The sequence below is a fragment of the Otolemur garnettii genome, unplaced genomic scaffold (genome assembly GCF_000181295.1).
Source record: "Otolemur garnettii isolate 467f Iridium unplaced genomic scaffold, OtoGar3 scaffold00294, whole genome shotgun sequence".
Classification (NCBI taxonomy): Eukaryota; Metazoa; Chordata; class Mammalia; order Primates; family Galagidae; genus Otolemur; species Otolemur garnettii.
In genome coordinates, this window is record NW_003852689.1 from 88,835 (window position 1) to 97,373 (window position 8,539).

Below are 8,539 nucleotides of genomic sequence, written 5' to 3' on the forward strand. Positions count from 1 at the left end.
ACTTATTTCTTTCTGTAAATTATGTAATACTTTGGGCATTTAATTAAATGGTCAAAGAGAAAAGATGTCCTCCAAAACAACAATCTTAATGTTAAAATTAGTCATTAAAGGATCTGTTGTGATATTTGGTGGATATTTTTCTTTAATTTTAGACATTACCTCTGAAATATATATCTTTTCTTTTTATCTTACTGTTATTTTCAAATCTAGTGGATTGATTTTTCAACATTATGCCTGTAATATGCCTACAAAATCATCTATAAGTGTCCAGATGAACCCAAATTTTTGGCTATAATTTTAATTATCCCTTTATATCTCCTTTCCTGAAAAAAAAGGTATTATCTTGACAATTAGGCTCAACATACTGTGTTGTATGTTACCCTTCAATGAACTATCTTAAATGTCTAAATTACATACCACTTGACTTTATTTTATTAAACCATCAATAGCTGATTAAAAAGAACCAAATATTTCTAGTTCAAAAAAAAAAAGAGAGAGAAAAGAAATACCCATATACACTCAGAAAATGGATGTCCTCAGAAACTGCGACTACACCCTCTTCTGAATGCCAGGCCAAACCTAGGGCTGAAATTAAGAGAGGCTATGCTCATTAATATCCATGGGATGATACCCCTTCCCCTCATCCCCAGAGTAATATAGATCAGGTGGTCCAGCAAAGGTGATGCTAAACATCTCTTACAACAAAAGTAAGAAAATAGGAGCAGAAGGTTGAGGGCAATTGCTCCTATAAAAAAAGTCACAATCTTTTGCTCAATCTTCAGAGAATAAAGAGAGATGACCATGGCCAGGTGTGGTGCCTCACAGCTGTAATTCCAGCACTTTGGGAGGCTGAAGTGGAAGGATTATTTGAGGCCAGTCATTCCAGAACAGCCTGGGCACCATAATGAGTCCCCTGTCTCTACAAAAAAATTTAAAAATTAGCTGGGTATCATGGCCCAAGCCTGTAGTCCTAGCTACTCAGGAGGCTGTGGTGAGAGTATCACTGGAGCTCAAGCATTCGAGGCTACAGTGAGCTGTGGTGGCACCACTGCACTCTTGCCTGGACAACAGAAAACATCTCACTATAAACTGTGATGCTTCCCCCAGTCCTTTCCCAAAGGCATCTATGGCCATTTACTCAGTGACTCTGCACTGGGGAAAGAGAAATACTCAGGCATTTCAAGGACTGTTAAACAAAAGTTCTGAATTGTCATCAAAACTCAGAGACTCGGCTCGGCACCTGTGGCTCAAGCGGCTAAGGTGCCAGCCACATACACCTAAGGTGGCAGGTTCAAATCCCCAGCCCAGGCTCACCAAACAACAATGACGGCTGCAACCAAAAAAAAAAAAAAAAAAATGGCCGGGCGTTGTGACAGGCGCCTGTAGTCCCAGCTACTTGGGAGGCTGAGGCAGGAGACTCTCTTGAGCCCAGGAGTTGGAGGTTGCTGTGAGCTGTGATGCCATGGCACTCTACCCAGGGGGATAGCTTGAGGCTCCATCTAAAAAAAAAAAAACTCAGAGACTCAACCATCATCATGGCCTACTGGTTAGAGTAGGGGCTCACGGGGGCTAGGTGGATTCCTGGTTCAAGTCTAGCTCACAGTGGGCTCACTGACTTTGCAGATCCACCCACTGGTCACGTCCCAAGAATAGATATAAACATACAATTACATATCCATTCTTAGATATATATCACTGGATCACTGCGCTCTAATAATAAGTTAGATCTTCAGTCAGCTGTTCCATTGTGTCTGCTCTTCCAATGCAGGAGATAAAGTCTACTTGTAAGATAACACAGAGGCCCTCCAGCATGAGCAAGATCCTATCTCTACTAAAAATAGAAAAACTAGCTGGGCGTAGTGATGCATGCCTGTAATCCTAGCTACTCTGGAAGACTGAGGCAAGAGGATCACTCAAGCCCAAGAGTTTGAGGTTGGTGACAGAGACAGACTCTGTCTAAAAAAAAAAAGGAATTAAAATATAACCTACAGACTTGGAAAAAATATTTCCAAACAATGTATCTGATAAAAGCCTTCTTCAGAATGAAGAACTCTTAAAACACAATAAGAGTGTTAAACAATCATTAAAGTGTACACTTAAATACGTACAGTTTATTGTATGTTAATTTTACCTCAATGAAGCTGTACTAAAAAGTTTTTTAAAATCTATATTGTATCAGGCAGCACCTGTGACTCAGTGAGTAGGGTGCCGGCCTCATATACAGAGGGTGGCAAGTTTGAACCCAGCCCCAGCCAAACTCCAACAAAAAATAGCCAGGCGTTGTGGCGGGTGCCTATAGTCCCAGCTAGTCGGGAACCTGAGGCAAGAGAATCGCCTAAGCCCAGCAGGTTGCTGTGATGCCACGGCACTCTACTGAGGGTGAGAGAGTGAGACTCTGTCTCAAAAAAAAAAACAAAACTATATTGTATCTAGGAGCAGGAGGGAGGGAAGGATGCTGCCATTAAGGTACTATTGGGTGCATAGGTGTTAATCTCTATCACATCTCTGTTTAATTCATTAGTCTGGCCTCTGCAGAAACTGGGTTGATTTGGGAAAATGACAGTAGACAACTGTGGAATGAACCAAGTAGTAAACCAGATCACAGTTGCTGTGCTAGAAATGGTGTCATTGCTAGAGCACTTTCAAAAAGCCTGAAGCATATGGTCAGCTGCCATTGATTTAGTGAGTTAATTCTTTTCCATTCCAATTAGAAAAGAGGATCAGAAACTGTTTCATTCTCAGGGAATTGACAACAATATTTACTGAGAAGTTTTACTTACCTCAGAGCTATATTAACTCTCCTGTCCTCTTATAGTTTAGTCTGAAGAGATCTGGATCATTTGGACAGCCCACAGAATGCCCAGAGGGACCTGTTCCATTAATTAATTTCATGCTGGTCAAACAGAACAAGTAAAGAAAGGGCACAGAAGCAGGTCCTGACTGTAGAGCAAACAGTGTACCACTAGGACCATGGGTCCTATGGTGTTGAAGGAATCAGTGGAAGGAAAGATGCATTCTGGAGCTTGTAGAAAGTAGCCCTGGGAATCACAATGAAACGCCTGGAATTCTGGGACAAGGTCATGTCATCCCCTGCAGTGAATTATATACCTTGTGAGAAGCAGTTCCTAGCTTGTTCTGGAGAAAACACTTGATCCCCATGTACCAAGTGACCAAGTTTGGAACTGCCAATTATGAGTTGGGTTCTTTTGAACCAAGTAATAAAATCAGATGGGCCCAGCAGCAGTTTATTATAAGTATGTCTAATCAAGGCCTCTCATGGGACCAGAGGGTACAAGTAAACTGCATCAGCAGGTGGTCGAGAGCCCACCATCACACACAATAGTTGCACCCCTCTCCAGTTGGCTCCCAAGGCTGTATGGTGGGGGAAGAGACAGACTCAAGCTGGGTTTGTGGATGGGCTGGCTCAGTACATAGATACAGGGCAAAAATAGACCGCAGCTACATTATAGCCACTTTCAGGGATGATCTCACAAGGTAGTAGAGATATAAAATCTTCCAATGGGCAGAGCTGCAAACAATCATCTGTTTTCTGTAGGTGTCTGGAGAAAAAAGAACTAGAATGTAGAAACAAGGAGGTCTGGGGTAGAGGCACACGGATGGGCATAAGAGTAAGAGCACTAGAGAACACATCAAGCGCCCAATATGGTACCACATCTTGAGGAGGCCAATTGGCCACTTAATGGTGATTCAGGTACAAGGGAAACCTTTTCTGCAAAAGTCATTGGTTTGTTCTCACAAAGATAGATATTTACCCTGGGTACAAATTTGCCTTTTTTACCTGCAGTGTCTCAGCCAACACTACTATCAAGAGGCTTATTAATACTGCCCCCCTTTCCCCATCATCTTCTAAACAAAGTAGGAGGGACAAGTCCTCAATAAATCATAGATTTAAAAAAATCTATTCTAGAAAATGGCCTGCATACCACTTCAAATAGCTCAAGTTTTTCTGAACCTGAGGTAAAATAACAGAATCCCAAACTGATGGCAAATAGGCCTCAGGAATGTACTTATGCATAATGACTGAAATACAGTTGTTTACAAATATTAAATATGCTGTATTGTTACACAGTAAACATGGGAAACAAGGAACTTCTGGTTGCAAACATCTGCTGAGGGGGGGAAAGGAATGTATCATTTTCATTCAGAAGACAGAAAGTCAATGCCTCCATGAACTTGAAAGATTGTATAAACAGTTATATCAAAGCCTTGTCATCAACTACAATTCAACTTAATGTATTTGGCCATTTTAAGGTAACAAAATATCACTGCAAATACTTAGCAGTATGCTAACATGTTGAATGACAGGCCATTGGTAAAGTATTTGTTAAATATTTCACTGTGGCAGTTAAAGCAATTTCAGCCATAGCCCTTTAGGCACACAGATGAGAAACACATCTCTATTAAAAATGCAAAATTATAGGCACTGTACTGTCTAATTCAGGTGCTTTCATACCATTTGTTTATTTATAACTAACTCCTACAACTAAGTTCTATATTGCCACAGGCTGGGTTTATTTCCCTGAGAGACACAGCATGGTGGCTAGCCATGGACCTAGACAGCGGGCAGGTCACCGCTATGGGCATCTTGGACTGTGAGAACGAGCAGTTTGTGAGGGATAACATATATGAAATCATAGTTTTGGCCACAAACAATAGGAGTCGTCCCATCACGGGCACAGGGACCCTCCAGCTAACACTTATCCACATCAATGACCATGGCCCAGTCCCTGAGCCCCACCAGATCACCATCTGCAACCAAAGCCCTGTGCCTCAAGTACTGAACATCACAGACAAGGACCTATCCCTGCAACACTTCCCCTTTCCAGGCTCAGCTCACACATGACTCGGACATCCACTGGACAGCAGAGGTCAATGGAAAAGGTGACACAGTGGCTGTATCCCTGAAGAAGTTCCTGAAGCAAGACACATATGACGTTCACCTTTCTCTGTCTCACCATAGCAACAAGGAGCAGGTGACAGTGATCAGAGCCACTGTGTGTGACTGCCATGGCCATGTGGAAACCTGCCCTGAATGCTGGAAGGGGGGTTTTATCCTCCCTGTCCTGAGGGCTGTCCTGGCTCTGCTATTACTCCTGCTGGTGCTCCTCTTGTTGGTGAGAAAGAAGCAAAAGGTGAAGGAGCCCCTTCCACTCCCAGAAGATGACACCCGTCTTCTACTATGGGGAAGAAGTGGGTGGCAAAGAACTCCACCAGGGTCTGGAGGCCAGGCCAGATTTGGTTCTTGGAAATGATGTGGCACCAGCCTCATCCCCACACCCGTGTACCGTCCTCGGCCAGCCAATCCAGACGAAATCAGCAATTTCATCATCAAGAACATAAAAGCAGCCAACTCAGGCCCCACAGCCCCACCCTATGAGTCCCCACTTCTTCAACTACGAGGGCAGTAGTCAACCACCTCGCTGAGCTCCCTCACCTCCTCAGCCTCTGACTAGGACCAAGATTACGACTATCTGAATGAGTGGGACAGCTGCTTCAAGAAGCTGGTGGACATGTATGGTGGCAGTGAGGACAACTAAGCCGCCTGCCCTCAGGGCCAGGAACTAAACTTCAAGCCAAAGTAGCATCTCCAAGGGCCCTCTGTCCCCACTTCAGCCGAGAACTTTGGAGCTTGTCAGGAAGTGACTTTAGCAATGTGGAAGGGAGAGGCTACAAGTTTGACATTAGTGGGGCTGGTTTCTAAGCCTTTCAGAATGGACAAATGTGGCCGTGTGGCTTAGGCCCCCGAAACCATCAGGTAAGCCATCAAGACCTGTTAGGCAGGAGCTGAGGGTCAGGTAAATTTAGAATGGAAGGTAAAGGAAGGAAAAGATGAATACCAACTATAGCCCCAAGGTCAACTGCAACAATGGGGGTTGAAGTTTATCCCTCTAACCTTCCCTTTTCCAGGATTCCACTTTGGAAGAGAAGCCATTCTGCTCCCCAAACCTGTGTGGAGAAGCAGATATGGTGAAAGCACAGATGGTGGTGGCCACAGATGGGTCTCTCAGGTATCTTTCTGGGCAATGCACAACTGCCCGATGGCCCCAGCTACTGTGCTCTGAAACCCCTCACCACGTTAATGCTAAGACTATACTTCCTATGGGCTGCTTGCAGCTGATAATTGAACATAGAAAGGATTACTAAGCACACCCATTCCTTGAAGCTGCAGGACTCAGCTGTCAGGTGACCTTTGCTTGAGTGCTTACCATCTGTCTTACTGAAACTTTTTTAGAGCTTCACTTATTTCCTTCCTTCTGTCTCTCCTTTATAGAGGTCAGCCCTGCACCACAGTCTCCTGGCCTCCTCACTTTCCCTTTAATCATTCTTTTGTACATCTAATCCCATTTTGGTAACTGCTTCTTGGAGGACATGAACTAACACAGCCAGTTCATAGACTTAGAGTTCAATGATTTTTTTTATAAACTGAAAATACTCATGTAACCAGCACCCAGATCAGGAAATAGAACATGAGAAGTGCCCCAAATGCCCAAATACTGTGCTACTTCTAGTTCCTACCCCTCAAAGAAAACCACTAATCTGACTTCCTACATCCTGCAGAAGGTTAAACACTCATATTTTCACTTTTATATGGAAGCTAAAAAAAAAAGTTGATCTTATAGAAGTAAAAGGTATAATAGAGGATGCTAGAGACTGGGAAAGGCAGGGGGAAGGGATGGCTGGGAGAGATTTGTTAAAGGTTACAAAATTATAGTTAGGAGAAATAAGTTCTGGTATTCTATACCATTATAGGATGACTACATTTAACAGTAACATACTATATAGTTTCAAATAGCTAGAAAAAGCATGTTGAATGTTCCCAACACAAAGAAATGATAAATGTTTGAGATGATAGATATGCTAATTACCCTGATCCAATCACCATATATTATATGTATCAAAAAATGCTATGTACCCCATGAATATATATAATTGTTATTTGTCAATTAAAAAATATTTTGGGCTCAGTGCCTGTAGCACAGTGGTTATGGCACTGGCCACATACTCCCAGGCTGGTGGGTTCAAACCCAACCCAGGCCAGCTAAAGAACAACTGCAACAACAACAAAAAAAAAATAGCTGGGAGTTGTGATCGGTGTCTGTAGTCCCAGCTACTTGGGAAACTGAGGCAAGAGAATAGCTTAAGCCCAAGAGTTGGCGGTTGCTATGAGCTGTGATGGCACAGCACTTTACTGAGGGTGACATGGTGAGACTCTCTGAAAAGAAAAAAAAATTTTGAATTACATTTAAAAAAATTATTCTTGCTTCACCTATTCAACCTTCCCTCTCCCCAGTCATGAACTTCTGGCAACCACTAATCTTACTGTCCATAGTTTTGTCTTTCCCAGAATGTCATATGATTAGAATCATATAATATATGAAGGCTTTTTGGTCTTTCTTCTTTCATTTGGCAATGTGCATTAAGTTTCACCCATATCTTTTTACAGATTATGGCTCATTTCTTTTTTTTTTTTTTTTTTTGAGACAGAGCCTCAAGCTGTCCCCCTGGGTAGAGTGCCGTGGCATAACAGCTCACAGGAACCTCCAACTTCTGGGCTCAAGCGAGTCTCCTGCCTCTGCCTCCCAAGTAGCTGGCACTACAGGCACCCGGCTATTTTTTTGGGTTGCAGCCATCATTGTTGTTTGGTGGGCCCAGACTGGATTCAAACCCGCCACCTTAGGTGTATGTGGCTGGTGCCTTAGCCACTTGAGCCACAGGTGCTGAGCCACTCATTTCTTTTAATCACTGTTTATATATACATAATATTTCATTGTAATTTACTTTTTTCCACTCATCTATTGAAGGACATACCTTGGTTGCTTCTAGGTTTTGGCAGTTATGAATAAAATTGTTATACATTTTCACATGCAGATTTATTTTTATGTGTACACAAGTATTCAAATAAATTGAATAAATAGCTAGGAGTGCAATGACCAGATCTGGCTGTAAGACTATCTTTTGCTTTGTAAGAAACTGCCAAACTGTCTTCCAAAGTTGGCTGTACCATTTTGCATTCTCATCAGCAGTGAATGAGGGTTCCCTTTCTCACCAGCATTTGGTATTGGCAATATTTTAAGTTTTAGCCATTCTAACAGATGTTTGGCAATATCTCACTGTTTTAATTTGCAAGTTCCTAATAACATATGTTAATCATCTTTTCATATACTATTTGCCATCTGTATATGGTCTTTAGTGAAGTGTCTGTTCATGTTCTTTGCCCATTTTTTAATTGGGTTATTCATTCTCTTATTGTTGCATTTTAAGTGTTCTTTTTGTATTTTGGTTAACTTTAATCAGATGTGTATTTTACTAATATTTTCTCCTAGTCTGTGGCTTGTCTTCTCATTCTCTTCACAGTGTCATTCACAAAACAGAAGTTTTTAATTTTAAGGTAATACAGCTGGCTCAGCGCCTATAGCTCAACCAGCTAAGGCGCCAGCCACGTACACCTAAGGTGGTGGGTTTGAATCCCTAGCCTGGACCCACCAAACAACAGTGATGGCTGCAACCAAAAAATAGC

At 42.3% G+C, this 8,539-nt stretch overlaps 1 pseudogene; it reads left to right on the forward strand.

Moving 5' to 3' along the window:
* The first annotated feature begins 4,312 nt into the window (after positions 1 to 4,312).
* On the forward strand, positions 4,313 to 5,558 carry LOC100947319 (annotated as a pseudogene).
* Positions 5,559 to 8,539: the final 2,981 nt, after the last annotated feature.